Below are 22,699 nucleotides of genomic sequence, written 5' to 3'. Positions count from 1 at the left end.
GCCTGGGTGGCTCAGTTGGTTAAGCGACTGCCTTCGGCTCAGGTCATGATCCTGGAGTCCTGGGATCGAGTCCCGCCTCGGGCTCCCTGCTCGGCAGGGAGTCTGCTCCTCCCTCTGACCCTCCCCCCTCTCATGTGCTCTCTCTCATTCTCTCTCAAATAAATAAATAAAAATTAAAAAAAAAAAGTCTATAGTTAGTTCTGTGCCAGTTGTTGACATTATATTTGTTTCTAAAGCCTATTCATTTAAACTAGGATTTCAAATTTATTAGCATTCAATTCTTGATAATATTGTCTTGTTTTGTTGATACTCTTCTGTGTCTATAATGATTTTTTCATTCAACATTTTGAGTGCATCTTCTTCCTCCCTCCCTTCCTTCCTTTCTCTTTTTCTTTTTTTCTTCCCACGATCAATCTTGCTAATACCAAAAATAAATTGTTAGTAGAGCAACAGATGGATGAATTTCAAGATCTACACTGAGTAGTAGAAGCCAGACACACACAAAAAAGTGTATATTTCTTAATGATTCCATTTATATAGAATTCTAGAAAACACCAAAGCAGATCGGTGTTTTCTGTTTTATAAACCTTGTCTCAGATGCTTTGTTGCATTTCTTTCATGGTCATTCTATTGTTCAGATACTTGATGATTTTGGCCTGTGAGTGCATGTTACCCTGTGAGGTTTTTCCAGCATCCAGGGGGAGAAGGGAGAAGCTCTAGGGCAAGAGTCCCAGGTGGCACAAGTCTCCGGAGATCACTGTCATTTGCTGCAATCCCAAGCTGAAGAATGTTTAGTGTTTGACTTTCAACTTCCCATGAAAATAAGTATTTTTGGAGGAAATATCCTCCTCAGTTTGTATTTCACCCACTGGGGTTTTTGAAGGTGTGAGTAGGGGTGTAAACGATGAGGGCCTTGTTCTGCTGGGCCAGCCAACCCTTCTTCTCCTCTTGGTAAGTTTCTTTACCCTTTTTCTGCACCAGCACTCAGGGCTGGAGGTATTGTCCAGAGGCAATGCTGTACAGATTCTAACAGAATTTAAAAAGCTTCTTACAAACTATCAACCATTTCTTCCAGCAGTCAGTAATTATTTTATTTACTTATTTATTTCTCTGCTATGTAGATCCTAGAATGTTTGCCATGTAGGTAAGGACATGTCTGATTTACTCGGCATTGAAATTCTAATCCTGACACTAGTAGGCATCAAATCATTATGTGTTTGATGAATTATCAAAAATAATGTAAACCTACTCTCTTCTTTATACCTCTGTGTGTGTGCTTCTTCTGAAACTACTTCAATCCCAGGGGATAAGACACAATGGTGCATTGCTTATTCTCACAAAAATGGTCATACTTATTTATTTATTTATTTATTTAGGCAAAAAAAAGGCATAGGTTGGAGTTGTGACACAGCACAATTACAAAAATATTATAACCTAAATTTAAATGATCAGAAAACATGAAACAGGAAGGAAAATTACAATCTATATAATATGCAGATGGATGACATCTAGTCATTTTTCTTTGTATACAAAGCAGGAATAAATATATTACATTATACTATAGTGTAAAATGTACTAGAATAGTCTATATAATTGTGTCAGAAAACGATTAATAGTATGCTTAGATAAACTCATCAGTGAACTGCTTGGATAATCAAGGTTATGTATTAAGGCTAGTCTTGCTATAGGCTAATGACCTGATTTATGTACATCATACAGGTTACAGAAATTGGAGTTTTGAACTGAGAGTAATTAGCCATAGCAGTTAGCCCATAGAAATTGCAGCATATAGGACCTAAAGGGAAATATGGCAAATGATGAAAATCTTGTCTGTGGTATGTGCCAAGGAACTCTAAGATGGCTAAGATTCAAATGGAGACTCTTCCCTATTTTACATATCCTATAGTCCCTTTCTATTATGCCCAAACATTCAGAGCAAGTCAGTTCATGTAGCAGCTTATTAGTAATACCTTTGTGAATGAAAGAGAAAAGATCTGCAACTTGGAGCCATGTAACACCAGCCCCTCTGACAGCAATGGGAGTCATTCCAGGTTGCCAGAGATACCCACATTAGAACACACTCTGAAACACCAGTGAAGAAACTGGCTTTCCCTAGTATATGGGATGTAAGATTAAGTATTTGTGAAACTTATTAAAAGAAAGAGTAAAATTGAAAGGCAAGAAAAAACTGAGTTGAAATATTTATTATCTATGCAATATTACAACTTTTAAAATTAACAGTAGGTCATGAACACACACATATATAAAAACATTTATATAACAACATAATTTTATCTTTTTAAAATTCACTTTGGTATGTTTACAGAGTCATTTAAATAGCCTGTCACTTTTTCTGTAAGAAACAAACTATAATGTTTTTCCTTGAATATGTCCTTCATTTTAAAATAAATTCCTGTCAGTGGAATTATGGGGTAAGTCATTTCAAAATATTTAAGACTTGCCAAACATTTCCAAATGTCCCTCTAGATTATGTGTGTCAGTTTATATTTCCCAATACCTTGTGTTATATACAGCAGCCTTGTTAATGCTAGTGTTAGTGAAAAGTTGTGATAAAAATGCTGAGCACTTCCAGATTAATTTAAAGCAATAAATTTATATCTTTAGAATTAAAGTTCTTTTAACCTTTTATTACTTAACTCAGTAACCATTTGAAAATTATTATTTGCCAATCATTAAAATACTGACCATTTCTAACAAAGAAAACAAAGTGGATCTATTGATTTTAAGATGCCCATTTCTTTAAAGTGCACATTTCTTATTCAATGTATTACCAGGAGATTTATATTTTGTTCACCCTTGCCAGGCTGCCAATTACTCCATGTTATTTTTTAACGTGCATTTGCTTTTCTTTGTGTTTTGGTCTTTAGCATCCATGCTGTTTTTATTTTTTTTTTTATTTTTATTTTTAAATTCAATTTAATTTTATTATGTTATGTTAGTCACGATACATTACATCAGTAGTTTTTGATGTAGTGTTCCATGATTTATTGTTTGCGTATAACACCCAGTGCTCCATGCAATACGTGCCCTCCTTAATACCCATCACAGGGCTAACCCATCCCCCCACCACCCTCCCCTTTAAAACCCTCAGTTTGTTTCTCAGAGTCCATAGTCTCTTAGGGTTTGTCTCCCTCTCCAATTTCCCCCCCTTCATTTTTCCCTTCCTTCTCCTAATGTCCTTCATATTATTCCTTATGTTCCACAAATAAGTGAAACCATATGATAATTGACTTTCTCTGCTTGACTTATTTCACTTAGCATAATCTCCTCCAGTTCCATCCATGTTGATGTAAAAGTTGGGTATTCATCCTTTCTGATGGCTGAGTAATATTCCATTTTATATACGGACCACATCTTCTTCATCCATTCATCTGTAGAAGGGCATCTTGGCTCTTTCCACAGTTTGGCTATTGTGGACATTGCTGCTATGAACATTGGGGTGCATATGGCCCTTCTTTTCACTACATCTGTGTCTTTGGGGTAAACACCCAGGAGTTTAATTGCTGAGTCATAGGGTAGCTCTATTTTTAATTTTCTGAGGAGCCTCCACACTGTTTTCCAAAGTGGCTGTACCAACTTGCATTCCCACCAACAGTGTAAGAGGGTTCCCCTTTCTCCACAATCTCTCCAGCATATGTTGTTTCTTGCCTTGTCCATTTTTGCCATTCTAACTGGTGTAAGGTGATATCTCAATGTGGTTTTGATTTGAATTTCCCTGATGGCTAATGGTGATGAACATTTTTTCATGTGTCTGTTAGCCATTTGTATGTCTTCTTTGGAGGAGTGTCTGTTCATCTCTTCTGCCCATTTTTTGACTTGATTATTTGTTTTATGGGTGTTGAGTTTGAGAAGTTCTTTATAGATCTTGGATACCAGCCCTTTGTTTGTAGTGTCATTTGCAAATATCTTCTCCCATTCTGTGGGTTGCCTCTTTGTTTTGTTGACTGTTTCCTTTGCTGTGCAGAAGCTTCTTATCTTGATGAAGTCCCAAAAGTTCATTTTTGCTTGTGTTTCACTAGCTTTTGGAGATGTATCTTGAAAGAAGTTGCTGTGGCCGATGTCAAAGAGGTTACTGCCTATGTTCTCCTCTAGGATTTTGATGGATTCCTGTCTCACATTGAGGTCTTTCATCCACTTTGAGTTTATCTTTGTGAATGGTGTTAGAGAATGGTCGAGTTTCATTCTTCTGCATGTAGTTGTCCAATTTTCCCAGCACCATTTATTGAAGAGACTGTCTTTTTTCCATTGCATGTTTTTTCCTGCTTTGTCAAAGATTATTTGACCATAGAGTTGAGGGTCCATATCTGGGTTCTCTATTCTGTTCCATTGGTCTATATGTCTGTTTTTGTGCCAGTACCATGCTGTCTTGGTGATCACTGCTTTGTAATATAGCTTGAAATCAGGCAACGTGATGCCTCCAGCTTTGTTCTTTCTTTTTCAATATTTCCTTAGTGATTCAGGGTCTTTTCTGATTCCATACAAATTTTAAGATCGTTTGTTCCAGCACTTTGAAAAATGTCATTGGAATTTTGATCGGGATGGCATTGAAGGTATAGATTACTCTGGCCAGCATAGACATTTTGACAATGCTTATTCTTCCAATCCATGAGCATGGAATGTTTTTCCATCTTTTTGTGTCTTCTTCAATTTCTTTCATAAGTGTTCTGTAGTTCCTACAGTATAGATTCTTTACCTCTTTGGTTAGGTTTATAGGATCCAACAATACATTAAAGGGATCATCCATCATGACCAAGTGGGATTTATCCCCAGTATGCAAGGGTGGTTCAACATTCACAAATCAATCAGTGTGATAGAATACATTAGTAAGAGGAGAGAGAAGAACCATATGGTCCTCTCAATTGATGCAGAAAAAGCATTTGACAAAATACAGCATCCTTTCCTGATTAAAACTCTTCAGAGTATAGGGATATAAGGAACATTCCTCAATTTCATAAAATCTATCTATGAAAAACCCACAGAGAATATCATTCTCAATGGGGAAAAGCTGAGAGCCTTTCCCTTAAGATCAGGAACATGTCAATGATGCCTACTAACCACTATGGTTCAACATAGTACTAGAAATCCTAGCAACAGCAATCAGACAACAAAAAGAAATAAAAGGTGTTCAGATTGGGAAAGAAGAAGTCAAACTCTCTCTCTCTCCACAGATGACATGATACTTTATGTGGAAAATCCAAAAAACTCCACCCCCAAATTACTAGAACTCATACAGCAATTCAGTAATGTGGCAGGATACAAAGTCAATGCACAGGAATCAGTTGCTTTCTCATACACTAACAATGCAACTGTAGAAAGAGAAATTAGAGAAATGATTCCATTTACAATAGCACCAAAAACCATGTTGTCTTTAGAGTAGTGGCTGGAGGATCCCCATTCTGGCCACTTCTGTAGCTATAAGTCCATCACTCCAGGGACTGGCCCCAGTAAGCCTTCCAATTCTTCCCAGATGTCCTTCTGCTATCCAGGACTCAAAATTCCTTGCAAATTGGCCCCAACACACTTCTAGTGCCAGTGTGCTCCTGACGCCCCAAAGACAGATTTCAGGGCTGCCGAGCATACCCTGAGCCTGAGGGGTGCACATCCAGAGGCAGGGAAGGGGACCTTCTCTCATGGTCGTGGAAGAAGTCAGAGCATAGAACAACACTGCTGTGCTGGGCACCTGGTAGCAGGAGAGAAATCGCTTCATCTTAAAATCCTACTGAACTTGTTCTACATAAACAACCATCTGAAAGTCAAAAACCAATAACACTGACACTTCTTTTCAGTATTTATACTGTTTTTACCACAGCTTAGAAAACTGCATATAAAAATATGAGTACTATTTGTTATTGAGAAAATCTGTGATCATTCTTTTCTTTTTAAATATTCATTTATTTATTTGGGAGAGAGAGCATGAGTCGGGGGAGGGACAGAGAGAGAAGGAGAGAGAGAGAGAACCACAAGCTGACCCCCCCTGAGTGCAGAGAGAGTCACAGGGCTCACTCAGGACTCCACATGGGGCTGGATCCCGGGACTCCGAGATCATGACCTGAACAAGAGTGAGATGCTTAACCCACAGAGCCACCCAGGCGCCACCTCCCCCACCCCCCCTTTTTTTTTTTTTTAAGTTAGGCCTAGAAACACACATGCTATGATGTAAAAATTCATCTTTAAATCTTTAAATTTAAAAAGTGGGATGGACCAAATTTTGCTTGGACATGAAAAGAGAAATAAAGTGAAGGTGTCTATATTAACATCCAAAGGAGAAAGAGTCAAGACAAAAGAAAGTCAAATTGAATGAAAAGGTTATTTTATATTGATGAGATAAAGTCCAAAATGAAAATTTGATTATCTTCAAGTAGAATATTAAAACATGTAATACAAGATCTCTTTTCATTGCCTGGAAATATTGACTCAAATTCCAATAATAATGTCAGATGTTACCAATGGGTAGGAAAAACAAAATACCAGCTAATTAATTCATTGGTTTACTAGCTATTTATAAAAAAAAAAAATACACTCTAAACTGAGATATTAAATTTTATTTGAATTCTCAGAATGGTTACAAAATTAATCACTTCCCAAGAATGACAAGAAACTCCAAACAATCCAAACACAGACATTATGCAGTTCAATATATCTAACCACAATGAATAACAATGGATTTTATTACTACAAAGATAAGAAAATTTACCTGAAAATTTAAAAAATAATAATAAGGCAAAAAGATATACTCTCCTAAATAATGCTTTGAGGGAATATTTGGGGCTAAGTGACAAGTGGTAAACATGTGAAGGCAAGATTACTAATGCATAATTAAGTGGACTGTGTTCAAATAAATTATGTTAAATTTGAGCCTGGGTCTGATATTAAGAGCTATGGCACAGATGTAAGAAAAGCTGCTGGAATCTTCTCTGGAATGCATAGATTTTTTTTTCTCCTTTTGAAATTCTTCTTTATTCTTTTTACTTTTTTTTTAATTTGAATATAGTTGACACACAATGTTACATTAGTTTCAGGTGTACAACATAATGATTCAAGAAATTGATGTGTTATGCTGTGCTCACCAGGAGCGTAGTTACCACTAGTCACCATGCAATGCTATCACGATATCGTTGACTAGATTCTCTATGCTGTGTCTTTTACTCCCATGACTTACTCTTCCCATAACTGGAAGCTTGATTTTCATGTTCCTCAGGATGCTACAAATAACACTATGGTGTGTCCTTTCTCAAGCCATCACTCTACACTCTGATGTCATATAATTAAGGTTGAGTAGAACCAGTTAGTCATACTAAAACTTTGTGATGTTAATCATTTTCACAGAATCCAAAGATCTGGACTGGTACATATTAATTACATGAAACAAGAGAGAAAAATCCTAATCAGAGGTCACATTTCTTCACATCTTCCCTCTTCCTGCCTTCCTAGTCTCCTCTCCTTCCCTCCCTCCCTTCTTTTCTTCCATTTTTGTTTCTTTCTAATAAATTCAATGTTTCTCCAACATTTAACATCTGACTTCATTTACACCTCTGTGTCTAACAGGAGTAACTTCAGTTCTTTGAATTACATCAGTTCATCATATTCCAACCCACAGTAGCAATAGAATGTAACTCTGTACCTGTTAGTTTTTGAAGCTTAAATGAAGAAAAGAATACAAGATTTATCCCAAATAAATTCAGCTTTGTGACTTTCTAAAGAAGTCTTCTCTTCTCTTATGGTTCTTCCTCATTTTAAATTCTGTAATTCAGTAAAATATTTGTTTAACAAAATTTCCCAAAAATATCTATATCTTTTTAAAAAATGGTTTAAAATATTCTTATTGAAATTTTCTTAGATATGAATGAAACACAAGCTAAATAAATGACCTATCCTTTATTATCTTTAGTGAACTCTAAGCTTGACATCATAATCCATTCTTTCCTTCTTTAGAAATTAAAATTCTAAAAATAAAGTAATAATAATGAATAATAATCTCCTTATTCTAAAATACCATATGTTTTATAAATATTGACTTCAAAAGGAAATCATTTTAATAACGAATTGGCTGATCATATATATTACACAGTATAAGTCATAAAATATCAACTATATTCTGACATACATGTGCATTTGTGCATAGAAATGACTAGGCATTTTTTAACCAATTTGATAATCAAGATGAGGGGGTGGGCTTATAGGTTGTTGTCCTCTTTGTGCTTAACTGCCTTTTTATTATTCCCAAATGGTCTTTCCTGATAATGCATTACTATACAATAAATGTTATTTTAAAATACAGACCTGATGATTTTCAAAGGAAATTAATATGGTAAAGAAAACCATTTCTGATATGTAAAAATTTGTACACATTTTGAATCCAAATAACTATATTTTTTTAAAGTTAGCAATCAAACAGACACATTGCAGATCTAGGAATAAGCATTCTCCCTCCAAATTCTCCTGTAGGCTTAGCCATTGTCAGAAATAGGAGTCAACAGGGAAAGTGTGGGCATGGGATTTGTTTTCACATGCCCAGATGAGTGAGCACATTTTGAGGGTGTTCAAGAACTACATTCCATGATATAGAGGGCAGTCAATGCATGTAACTAAATAAAATGACCAGAAATAATAACAAATAAAAAATACAACAGAATTTAAGGTTCACTCAGTTATAAATTTTAACATGAACTTTATATTATATCTTTATAAAAGATATATATATAAAACTTTATGTATCTTTATAGAGATAAAACTATATTTTGAATAAAAGGCTGATTAATATTTCAGAAATATTTACCTAAATACCAAAGCATTTGGAAATATTTTTAATTCAAACTTAAACATCTGAATTAGAGAATAAAAAAATCAAATTGAGAGCCAGTAAATGTCTGAAATAAGATCATTTCATTAAATGGGAAAATCACATAAAATTTAAGGAAATACTTGTGGTATAGCTGGGTCTTTTTTTTTTTTTTTCAGAATAAAAAACCTGTTAGTCAGTACATTTGAAGGAGAATTTATAGAAACTGAAAAGACACAGGACAGCAAAAACATCACTGAGGGAAAACTGAGCATTGACAAAGGATCAAGTGTGCCCAAGAGTTCATTATGAGATTAATGTGGCATCTTACGGGTTCCTCTTTCTGCCCCCACATTAGGGTCCCCACTGAGTATTAGAGACCAGAAACTGTGGGAATGATCCACAATGAAGTACAGCCAGACCTATGGGGTTTGTTTTCAATTTATCTTAATGTATGTCCCTTTTGAACTTCAGCAACAACTCCTGCCTTATTTAGGAGATGCAATCCATAAATTTAATCCATTTCTAGACATTGGTTTCCCTTTTTATTCTCTGAGTTGTTGTCAACTTCTTGCCACATATTTCACTCCTCATCTTATTGCTATTGGCAGGACATTTTTTCTACACTTCTGTTTAGTGTCTGAGGTCTTATCGACTGGACAATGTTAGTCCTAGCAACCACTGCCTGACATTCTGGGTAGATTTTTGAATGCTAGTGATTCTTGGATTTAGAGCCACAAATACTGGAATGCTGTTTTGAGTCTCTGAGGATAATCACTTCCCCACCTATCAGATATGCTTTTTTTTTTTTTTTTTAGGTGGTGTTCTGAACTGAAAGCAGTGTGCATGGACTCTATTCCTCTGCATTTTCCTATTACAGAGCTAAAGAACCACCCCTCCCCACCTGCTCTGGTATTCTACTCTACCTGGATCATTATCAGCCCTTTCCCATTTCAGGGCATGCATCACAGTAAGTGGCATCTCTTAAAACGCACTGAAAAGAAACTCTGACTTCTCTTGTATTTGGCTAATGCATCTGTTGGATAATGATGTATGATTAAATCAAGTAACAAGGAAAAATACAAAAGAATGTGTTGGCTCAAGAAGGAAGAATAATTTTTAAAAATATTATTGTTAAAGATAAATTCTATCTGTTCTAAATAAAAGTAAATTCTTGTTTTCTTTACTCTTGATTCTTTTCTGCACTTTCTTTTACCAGATAAGAATCAGCAATTTGTCCTTTATTTTTAACCTTATGCAGCATAAATAATTAAATTATATTTTAAGTCACCAATTTGATTTAATCACAAATATATTATGAAACTTTAAAATACCACTATACTGAACCAAAATCTGATATATGCAAAACTATAGAAAGAAATGAGAGAGGAGATTGAATCCAGAGAGCACCAAGACCCATAAATTTCTCTGAAATAATGTCGCATAATGCAATGATATTCTGAATGAATCAGTAATTTAGTAATGATAACCAAAACCTAAGTAAATAACTGGACTCCCAGACTGAAAATAGTGAAGCTTAACTATTCACATCATATAGCTCTGGATGATATTTCTTTGACTTAATTATCAGGAAAGGACTCGTTTTTCAAACTGACATTAAAATTTATTTTAAAACTATGGTGCCAATTAGTAACTCCTGAAAGTATAAGAAATACGTCCTTTTTATCTTAAGTACACATAAGTTCTGAACTTTTGGGTGACAAGTAAAAAGAAAATAAAACATTTCTATTCTTTCACTATGTTTTCACATAACCAGCTCTTATTTGTTTAGGAAATTTGATAACAAATATACAAATTAACTGGTTGGGTGAAATTAAGAATATAGTCCACCAACATAGTTGGTCTAGTACCGTCACATTTACATGTTTGAATTCCACCAAATAAAAACTCTTAAACAATAGTAGCTTAAATAACTGGGAAAACAGGTGAGTGCAGGGATTCATAGAGATAAATTTCAGGCAAGGTGAACAGCAAGTGATAATGATGGTGGTGGTGGGTATAATCCAACATTTTTGAATGCTTATTAAGAATAAGGCACTGTTCTCTACAGGGACTAAATAATTTAATCCTGGCAATAACCTCATGAGACAGGAGTACTTTTCCCATTTTCCAGAGACAAAATAGAAGTGGTTAAAAGTGTTTAGGTAACTTGTCCATAGGCAGCTGGATGGCACACCCAACCCAATTTCAGGAATGAAGGGTCTAGCTTTGGGAACTGGATGGCTGTACAGTTTCACAAGCTAAAAGCAGAGAGTGTGGGAGAGAAAAAGAGGGTATGAAATTACAGAATAGGCAACATGAAGGCAAAGGGAAGCAATGATTCTTTTTTTTTTTAAAGGTTTTATTTATTTATTTATTTGAGAGAGAGAGAGAGAGAGAGCTCACCAGCAGGGGAAGGGACAAAGGGAGAGACAGAGACTCCGAAGCAGACTCTGCACTGAGCACGGAGCCCAAGGGAGCTTGATCTCAAGACCCGTGAGATCATGACTGACATGAGCCAAAATCAGGAGTCAAATGCTTAACGACTGAGCCACCCAGGCACCCAGGTAAACAGTAGATTCTATTTCTAGAGCAAGGCATTCATCAGAGGTGAATAGTGGGTGACTGACAGAGTTACAGAGGGCTGGCCAGGGCCTCCACAAAAAAGCCTAAGTTGGAATCAAGGAAGGTGCATTTTGCTCAGTGCAGATATTAGCTCGGGAAGGACACAGAAGGTGGAGCTGCAGTGGAGCTCAGCCCCCATACTCCACATACCTTCCTCAAACAGATGCCCTTGGCCAGCAAAGCTGACAGCTAAGGGCAGGGCTCTGAGTAGAGTCACTTGGATCAGAGAGACATTGGGCACCAGAAGGGGAAGCTGAAAATTGTCAGGGAGAGGGTCTTCACTCCAGCGAGGCTAGCTGCCTCTGCCTCTGTGGGGAGCGGTGCTGACTGGCTACCTCCAGCCGTGGAGCAGCCATGATTATTTCCAGAACCTGGCTTGACCAGGCTGTGATATCAGCCACTGGGTGAAAGAGGGAAGGACAGCTGGAGAGGGTTAGGATACGAAAACAGGAGGGCATTATGAACGGAAGGTGTGCCCTCAACTGGACTCTATTATTTTGCCATATATCTTCTTTACAGCTAAATATCAATCTCCTTATTCACAATTTGTTTTTCTAGCTATTATTAATGTCTATTCAATTATTTCCAACTCTATCCTAAAAATCTGTCTGGGATGAATTATTCTTAGGAGTTTTTTCAGCATCCAAATTCAGAAGAGTGACTATCCCTCAGTTATGTAAATTCAAATGTATATTTAAACAACCTTTGCTAGTATTGAAAGTAAAAATCTTATTTTGTATGACTTTAGAAGTCCTGTAAGGAGATTCTGATTTCTTCTGATGCTAAGATTAGTTTGAATACCATTCATGAAATATTTTAATGTGTACTTGTTTTCACTTAAAAAAGCACTTTATTTCTAATTGTAACATTAAAATATTCTTAGAGCAATACAATTATGAAAACTTTCACAAATTCCATTGACATCTATGCATTGAAAAAACATAATAAGTTAATAAAATATCTATTAAATGAATAAGCCAAATATAATACTTAATAATGACTTGACAATTAACTTTGAAAAAACAAACCAGTTGGGTGTAGTTTTGTTTTCAGGTAGGGAAGCCTGTAATGAAATAAGTCTGAATTACTCCTGGAATGAACCAAATTCAATATGTTGTTGATCTCAAAGATAATCTGTTGCTCTAATTAAATTCATGAGTTATAAATTAAAAGTTGGTACGAACAACATCAAAGGAGTTGATAATACTAGAGAGAAGGGAAATTAGAAATATGGGGAAAATTATGAATTTTGCCAGAGAAAACAGAATGACAATGAGGAAGGTGACCATTTTGTTATTTATTACTGTGGATGCTAACTTAGTGTAAGGAAGAAAATATCAATAAATGGAATAGGGGCCCCTGGGTGACTCAGTTATTAAGCGTATGCCTTCGGCTCAGGTCATGATCTCCGGGTCCTGGGATAGAACCCCACAAGCAGGGAGCCTGCTTCTCCCTCTCCCTCTGCTGCTCCCCCTGCTCATGTTCCTGCTATCACTGTCTCTCTCTCTCTGTCAAATAAATAAATAAATAAATAAATCTTTAAATAAATAAAATATACAAACGCACATATTCAGGTGACTTGAAGTGTTTGAGGAATTATCTTAAATATTATTAAAACAACAAACTGTAAATTTATATAGAGATTACTTAAATAAAGTTATCCTGAAGAAACTAGAATTGATTTCTATAGTGAACAATATATTGAAAAACTAAGTAAAACCTTTGAAAAACAACCTGCTTTTCTATTGTGAAAAGCATATCCTTGTAAATTAAAGCTCAGCAAAAACAAATAAAAACAATTGCCCAAGTTTTTTGATCAACTAAATATTACAACTTAGATCATAATTTTCCTCGGATTTACTTAAAATAATCTTAGAATTTTCCCAAAGAAAATTATTGGAACCATGTTAAGTAGCTGCAATAGAATGAAGGTTTGTCCCCACTTCCCTCATTCAGATGTGAAATCTTAACCCCAAATGTAATGGGACTTGGAGGTAAGGGGTTCTTTGGGAGGATGATTAGGTAATGAGGGTGGAGCCTTCATGAAAAGGATTAGTGCCCTTGTGAGAGAGACCCAGAGAGCTCCCTTGGCCCCTTCTTTATGTGAGGATACAATGAGAAAATGGTGTTCTTAGAACAAGGAAGCAGACTCTCACCAGACACTGACTCAGCCAGAGCCTTGATCTTGGACTTTCAGCACCCAGAACTGTGAGAAATAAATTTCTGTTGTTTTATAAACCACCTAATCTATGGTATTCTGTTATTAAAGCCCACAGAGGCTAAGACAGTAACCATATAAGTTAGCATTAGATAAAGCCTGGTGTGACCAACAATCAAAACAACCACGGAAGTTAATTTTTCTCTTATGTACAATATGAGCAGGAAGCAACTGAGGGCAAGTTTGATTTTGCTCCATGGAATCCTCAGGAAACTGGGTTCCTACATTTCTTCCCACCTTCTTCTTCTTCACCTTACCCTGAGTTTGGGCCACTTTTTACTGTTCAAGCTTAAGCTTTCATATCCACATTCCAGGCAGGATTAAGAACACTCTTGGAAATTACACACAGAACCTCACTTTCCATTAGCCATGACTTAGTCACAGGCCACACATAGACATAAGAAAAACTAAAAAAATATGATATTTGCTGTGCGGTGTCATGTGCCACCTCAACTTTTGGTTTGATAAGCCAAGACATACTCAGGGAATTTAGAGGTCAATGAAATATATATTTGGAAATTTTAACTTATTCCTCCTCTTTTCTGTGGGTAAGAAGACATACAGATGGTCAAGAGACACATGAAAAGGTGCTCAACGTCGCTAATCATCATGGAAATGCAAATCAAAACCACAGTGAGATAGGACGTTACACCTATCAAAATGGCTAGAATCAAAAAGACAAGAAATAACAAGTGTTGGCAAGGATGTGGAAAAAAAGGAACCCTCCTACATTGTTCATGGTACAGCTACTGTGAAAAATAGTATGGAGGTTCCTCAGAAAATTAAAAATAGAACTACCATATGATCCAATAATTCTACTACTGGACATTTACCCAAAGAAAGCAAAAACACTAATTCAAAAAGATATATGCACCATTATGTTTATTGCAGTATTATTTATAATAGTTGAAATACGGAAGCAACTTCAGTGTCCATTGATAGATGAATGTATAAGGAATATGTGATATCTATCTACCTATCATCTATCTATCTATCTATCTATCTATCTATCTATCTATCTATCATCTATCTATCTATCATCTATCATCTATCTATACAATAGAATATTTTGCATCCATAAAAAAGGATGAGATTATGCCATTTGTGAAAACATGAATGGATCTAAAGGGTATTATGCTAAGTGAATAAAAATTAGACTGGGAAAGACAAATATGGTAAGATTTCACTCATATGTAGAATCTGAAAAGTAAACAAGGAAAATGCAAAACTAGATCTGTACGTAGAACAAACTAATGGTTGCCAGGGAGGGTGCCCAAAGTGGGTGCCAGGGAGTGGGAGATACAGGCTTCCAGTTATGGAATGAATAAGTCATAACAATAAAAGGCACAACATAAGGAATATAGTCAATGATGGTGTAATACTGTTGTATGGTGACATTTGTGTGGTGAGCACAGCATAACGTATAAACTTGTAGAATCACTATGTTGTACACCTGAAACTAATGTAACATTGTGTGTCAACTATATTCAAATAAAAATATTAAAAAATAAAAGAATATTTGGCGTGAGCAATGAGCTCTAGATTTTCAAAGTCAAAAGAGAAAGATATTCTCCAAAGTCATTGTTTAATGGATACTTCTATTTTATAGCATTCACAGATAAATGTATTTCATTTTAGTTTCTTTTCTGTATAAAGCTATTCTCTTATTCTAGAGATGAATATATTTTTAGTAAATAAAATTTGCTTTGTAATACTGGTTTTGAAATTACACTCTTCAAATTGTTATGAAATACTGTTAGGATTTAATTGATCAAATTTAATTAAATTATGGCTACATATGTCAAACAGATATTTACATGTCATATGGGTGAAGATAGTCTTTTAATTGAAAGAATTTTACAACTAGCAATTCTTATTTACTTCGCATGTTAACAGAATTCAGCAGAAAAACCTATTTCTTATAATAGGCAACAGAGTATAATCTTAAGACCATTGTTTCTACTTGTTAGAAACCAGCAAATAGGTTATTTTATTCATCTTTATTTTTCTTTTATTTTTCAAACTAGATAAATATCCAGCTGTCTTATTTGCTCAGAGTAATATATTTAATAGCATAGCAACTGAATATACACATTTTACGGGGCTAGTGATCTGCTTCATAGCTTCTGTTCAGTTGAAGCTAACTGGCCTCTTAAAAGAAGATTCTCCTTTCTCAGAGACTGTAATGGTTATCTATAAACAGATCAGCTGCAGCTTTGTTCCACATCCTTTTGACATAGGCATGAGCTGATGAAGCAGCTTCAGCCTAGAGCAGAGGGACAAAAGTGCTTGTCAATTTCTGCCAGGAATGAAATGTGTCACTTCTACTTTTTATTGACTGGGCGAGTCAGAAAGCTAGGACCAATGTCAATAAGATGGGGAAGTGTATTTCTACCCCAGTGAGGGGCAAGGAATATTTTTGGTGTCACAATAGAGCAGAGTCTATCCTTCTAGACATTAATTTTGTTTTCCTCATCCCCTCACAGGGCATACACAGTCCCTCAACAAAGGCATCAAGCCCAAATCCTAATAACATCATCCATCACAGACATGTAGCAATCTCTACATCTGCTCTGGAGCTCTGTCTTCTTGATAAGGAGACCTATGAACTAAAACCAAGTTAAAATACCTGCTCCCGACCCCACTGTCTGTATTCAGTGCAGAAACAAAAACAATAAAATTGCAATAAAAGCTCTCATTCAGAAGAGAGAAAAACTGGAAGCAGCCAGCTATCACGGGTAATCCCCTAAACCTGCTGGGTGGATATTTTGAGAAGCTCTTAGTTTTAGGATGGGGGATGTTGTTTAGGGCCTGATTATATATCTCAGGAATAATCCCTCTCTCAGTCTGTTACCCCCTTCTCTATAGCCTTGGCTCTACTTTTGAGATATCCTTCTTTCTCACCATCTTATTTTGCCATGTCTGAGAAGGTCATTAAGAATCTGCCCTCTGGGGCACCTGGGTGGCTCAGTTGGTTAGGTGACTGCCTTCGGCTCAGGTCATGATCCCAGGGTCCTGGGATCGAGTCCCACATCGGGCTCCCCCTGCTCTGTGGGGAAACTGCTTCTCCCTCTCCCTCAGCCTGCTGCTCCGCCTGCTTGTACTCTCTCTCTCTCTGTCAAATAAGTGGAATCTTAAAAAAATTGATTAATTAATTAATTAATTAATTAAAAAAAGAATCTGCCTTCTGTGGGGACTAGATAGATTTCTCAGTCTGTTCCTGTCTTTTCAAGTTTGGGGAATCAATGTTTATTTTATGTTCTGAATAGCCAAACTCTCTTTGGGGCCATGCTGATGACGGTTGGAAATACAACTCTCAAAAACTTAGTTGTCTCCTCAATCTTTCCTGGAAGAGGAAGCAAATACTTTTGATTAATAATATAGCCTACACAGAGGTGGAACTTATTTTTTTATATATATAGAATCTTTGATGGACTCAACTTAATAGCTGCTTCTACTTGCTTTTTATATTTCATTTTTATATGTGACTTGGATTTGCTCTTAGAAATAACGTTTGAAAAACATTTAGAAATCAAATCTTGGGCACCTGGGTGGCTCAGTCGTTAAGCGTCTGCCTTTAGCTCAGGTCATGATCCCAGGGTCCTGGGATTGAGTCCCACATCGGGCTCCCTGCTTGGCAGGAAGCCTGCTTCTCCCTCTCCCACCCCCCCTGCTTGTGTTCCTGCTCTCGCTGTCTCTCTCTCTGTCAAATAAATAAAATCTTTAAAAAAAAAAAAAGAAATCAAATCTTGCAGATGATGGTCCCTATATTCACCATTCCTGACCAATCGGTCATTTGGCCTCCATCTGAACATAAACAATAGATGGGGTCTTACAGCCTACCAAATCTGTTCACTGACTTTTCTACTCATCAGCTGCTAGAATATAAATCTTTCTTCCAGTAGTTTCCGGGTACCATTCTTCATTCAGTCAACATATCAGCACACAATAAATGTAAGCCATCTTACAAGCCATCACTGACCAGTCAACATATCTCCTGGTGTGAGCTAATAATATTGCGTGAAAAAAATCTCTGGTTACTAAAACTATATTTTCATACAGCATATTTCCCTCTTTGTTCTTTCAGTGTGTTCTATTTAATTTGTTTTTTTTATCTTTTAAAGTGTACCTCACAAACTAAATGCTGATTTCTAGACATCCTTGGGTCACTGTAGAATTGAATAGGGCTGCTTTTCCCTTCATTTTAAATAATTGCTCTCTTGTATTTTGAAGATTATGTATTCACTCATATTTGAGATGTATTCTGAATTGGTTTTTGTAAAGGAATCATCTAAATCCTCTATTATTTAATTAGTCCTTTAACATAGTTGTTATACCCTTGCTACTAGTCATGACTTTTATATTTTTTATCCAAATGATTGATAAAATTTTGAAAAGGACATGGCCAAGGATAAAGCCAGTGGCACCCTGCTGGAAACCCACCTTTACACATTGACATCCATCCATTAATCATCTCTTTGGGTTGAGTTTTTCAATCAGCAACTAATCCATCACTTTGATCTTGCACTTTTCTAAATCTTGTCCACAAAATGCCTAGTCTGACATGATTTGTTCTTTGTGGGTCTATATTCACCTCCTTCTCTAAGGAATCATCTTTCAACTTTAATGATGTGTTCCTTAGAAAGGAAGGTAATATTATGCTACACAGCAGCAGTAAGCAGAATCTTCATCCAACTTTTCAAAGTGTAATGATTATTTGTCAAACTTCAAACTTCTAGTACTTCTAAGTTTCACCAAGTTTCCTCAAATGTTTTCAAGAATATGTCCATGAACTTATTTTTAAATTATCTGAGAAACTTGAGTATTACTACTCCATCTGCTTCAGTAGACATACAAATAGCTATGTGTGTTCATAGAATTCCCTTCACCTATCCCAGGTCTCAAATCTTTTGTTACTAGTCCTCTTCCTATTTGTCTGTATGCTCACTTCCTCATTGTGAGTCATCTACATAACAAACCCCAGACCAAGTGTTTTCTAGTCATTGCTGAGATTATATCTAAAACATCCATAATTTCACCTTGTCTTTCTTACAGTTAATTTGCTGAAATTAGATTAAACTAGAAAAGTGGGTGCTTTAAGGTTTAGATGTTACAATGTTTCCATTAAATTTAAGAAGGAAAGACAAGACTTGCCATGGAAAGAACCCTAAATGTCGGTTCAGATATGTAAGGGCATAAGGACTCAACCCAAAACTTTCTAGTTCTCTATTTGGGGAGGGGGGGCATACAAATCTTTAATTTACAGTTTTTCTGTAAAATTGTAATTTTTTTTCTAATATACAGTGCTATACCAATGATTAAACTATGCAAACTACCTTAAAGTCCTGTGAAAATGGGGAATATAAGGCATCTTGTTATTGTAATTACTTAGTAATATAAAGTTGATATAAGAAGCAGGGATAGAAAAAGAGAATTGAAGGTACCATATTGAAAGGCACTGAGAGAAGAAATGGATTATATATATGCTGAGATTGTATGTCACTGAGTTAGGCCATGGGTGTGATTAATACCTGAGAAGTAGTCTATATGTCCTTCTTTTGTAATTAAAATATTAACTATAAAAAATGAGTCAACAATGGCATAAATTGAGTGGGGAAGTTAGAGGGGTTTTTTTTGTAGTGTTAATATGTCACCAATTGACATTTTGAGAAAATTTTAGTACGTTTTCCTTTTTTTTAATTTCATAGGTTACATTTTAAATATTTTTGTAGTTTTTCAAATTTAAAAAGTTTAATTGAATTCCACATTAAAAATATTGGTGATGTGAAATTAGGAATAATTTTTCTTCCAATCACTGGTTTTTGAATAATTGACATTGAATTAACTTCATAGTGAAAATTATAAATTATTAAACTGGCTGAGGGCATATATTTATTAATTTCATTTGTGTCAATAATTAATTACTTATAGGTATGACCATTTGTAATTTAAAAATTTTAAAGTATGAAGCCACAGACACTTTATCCATTAAGTTTTTTTAAATTAAGACATTGACTTGGAACCTAAAATATATGTATTTATTTTTCAGAAAGAGACACATCTATGAAATTTATTTTTTCCTACCTTTTTGTGTATTTTTTTAAATAATCCATTAGTAGTTTATGTGCTTTAAGAATGGGGAAAAATCACTTTTACTAGTATTTCAACACATTTGTGACATCAGAAGATAAAATAATAATGAAAACAATAATATTTTTAACTTAGTATTCATTTTAAATTAATGGCTAGTTTATAATTAATAATATTTAAAGAACTAGTTATTTCTAAAGTGAAAAATGTATTTTAATTTCAAAGGCATTTAAACTATTTACACTATTTAATTGGGCCTCATTACAAAGTTAATCACTTTTCTAAAATATTGCAGCATAGCTGAGTTTTAATTGTGAGGTCCCTATAATTCCATTTAAATCAGCATTATTGTACTGTACTATGATGATACTTAGTCACTTCATCATAATTATTTGATTTAGTTGAATTAAAGTCTTGTCATGGGTTTAAGATACAGTAATATATATCAAAGCATCATCCATGTAAGCAATAAAACTCTTTACTCAGTGTTCATTATTTATGCCAGATTCAAACATTTCCTTCAGAACAGCCACTCAAAGGGATAGGCCAACATTTTTCCGTGTGAGTCCAGAGAGAACAAAAGACATAATGACAGTTATGTGTGTGCACACATGTTCATCCATGCTTCTGTGTCCCTTAGCTCAGGACTACTTTTACATAAATGTGCTTATTTCTTTCCCCTCCATACTGTGGAGAAAACTTACCAAGCCTCCTCACCTTACTTCCATCCTCAGAAGAAAAAGGTACAAAGACAGTTATTTTCAATTTTCTTTGTTCCCTCTTTTCCCCAAAGATGAACAAAGTTTTGTGGGATAATTAGTGGAGGTAGAACAGCGCTCCCTGAGAGGTCCTTTTTTCAGAGCAGTGCATAAATCCTCTCCCAGGTGGAATTGACTTCCCACTTCAGTTGAGATTTGTTCTAGATGGTGATATGAAGCCACTTGGTCACAGAGCTAAGCCCCATTCTCCTATTAGCTGTACTGTTAATTAAGCTGATACTTTGTTCTCTTTTTATGATTCCAACATCTTACATTTTAATTGGTTCTAAGCTATTAGTAGAGAGAAGGAAGAATGGAATTAATTAGCATTCCTAAACCTCACCAGTTGATGAAGATATGTTCTCTTCCCTCTCCCCCTCTTTTAAAATTTCATATTGAGAAGTGGGTATGTAGCTATATGGAGCCTTGCTAGGAACTTATTTACCAGAGCATTTGAGTAGAAAAGTCTTTTGTTTCTGCTTTGGTGCCAGAAGTTTAGGAGTTGTCGGTTTCCAGTGGAGCAGAGCTTACCAAGGAGAAAGCAAAAGAGGCAGAAACCCAATGAGCACAGGTTGAAACCACGTCTACTTCTATTGTTTTCATTTACATGAGCAGATAAATTTCCAAGCTGCTTCAGACTAGCTTGAATTGGATTTCTATATTTTGCAACAAAGAGAGTATATCTAAAAAAAGTAACTGTGAGTAAGGAATGCAAACATCAGAACATGAAACTGGCTGTTTTGAAGGAAATCCCTGACAATGAGGATGTCTTTATTTCCAGCTAAATAATTGCAAATTCATGTTATGCAGTGGCAAAACATCTCGTTACTGACTGTGTTCAGTTCCATGAGACTACTGAGCCTTGAGTGCCATTATGAAGTAGACTTTTTTTTAAAACAACTCCCTTGAGAAATAATTCATATAATATACAGTTTGTCCATTTAAAGTATATAACCCACTATATGGCAAGTACATTTCAGTAAATTTACAGTTGTGCAATCATAGCCATATATAATGAAATTTTATAATTCTCCCCCAAAATCTTCACACGTATTAACAGTCAAGCTCCGTCTCTCCCCAATGCATGCCACCGCCCAGACCTGGGCAACCGTTAATTTGCTTTCTATTTCTTTTTTTTTTTTTTTTTAAGATTTTATTTATTTATTTGAGAGAGAGAGAATGAGAGACAGCATCACAGGGAGGAGGGTCAGAGGGAGAAGCAGACTCCTCGCCGAGCAGGGAGCCAGATGCGGGACTCGATCCCGGGACTCCAGGATCATGACCTGAGCCGAAGGCAGTCGCTTAACCGACTGAGCCACCCAGGCGCCCCTGCTTTCTATTTCTATGGATTTGCTTACTCTGGCCATGTCATACAAATAGAATCATATTTCAAGTCATCTATGCTGTGGTGTGTAGTAGGACTTTATTTCTTTTTGTTGACTAATAGTTTTCCATTGTATGGATTATACTACATACTATTTATCCATTCACCAACTGATGGATATTTGAGTTGTTTCACTTCTTGCATATTACAAATAATGCTGTTATGAGCATTCATGTACAAATCTTTATGTGGACTTTTTTTTCATTTCTCTTGGATATATAATTAGGAATGGAATTTCTAAATCATATTGTAATACTATGTTAACCTTTTGAAGAACTGTAAAACAGCTTTTCAAAGAAGCTGAAACATTTTACATCCTCACCAACAACATATAAGAGTTCCAATTTCTTCACATGTTCTCTAACATTTATTGTTATCTTTTTTTATGATAGTCATCCTACTATGTATGCAGTGGTATCCCCTGGTTTTGGCTTGCATTGCACTAATAGCTAATGATGTTGAGCATCTTAAAGTGCTTATTGACCATTTGTATATCTTCTTTGGAGAAGTATCTATTCAGATCCTTTGACTAACTTCTGTTTTCTTTTAATATTTTAATTGTTTAGCTATAAGAGGTATATATATATATATATATATATATATATATATATATTCAAAAGGTAAGCCCCTTATCCACATACAATTTGCAATATATCAGACAGATATGATTTGCAAATATGAGGGTAAATATAAGAGATGTTTAATATTTTTTTATCATTTGAAAAGATAATTGGGTGTAAACAAAAAAGTTTTAACATATGTAGTAATATAAATGTATGAAATGGGGGATCCTGGGTGGCTCAGTCAGTTAAGCATCTGCCTTT

Source organism: Mirounga leonina, unplaced genomic scaffold (genome assembly GCF_011800145.1).
Source record: "Mirounga leonina isolate KUSES-001 unplaced genomic scaffold, KU_Mleo_1.0 Mir_199, whole genome shotgun sequence".
Taxonomy (NCBI): Eukaryota; Metazoa; Chordata; class Mammalia; order Carnivora; family Phocidae; genus Mirounga; species Mirounga leonina.
This window is presented reverse-complemented; position numbering follows the sequence as displayed.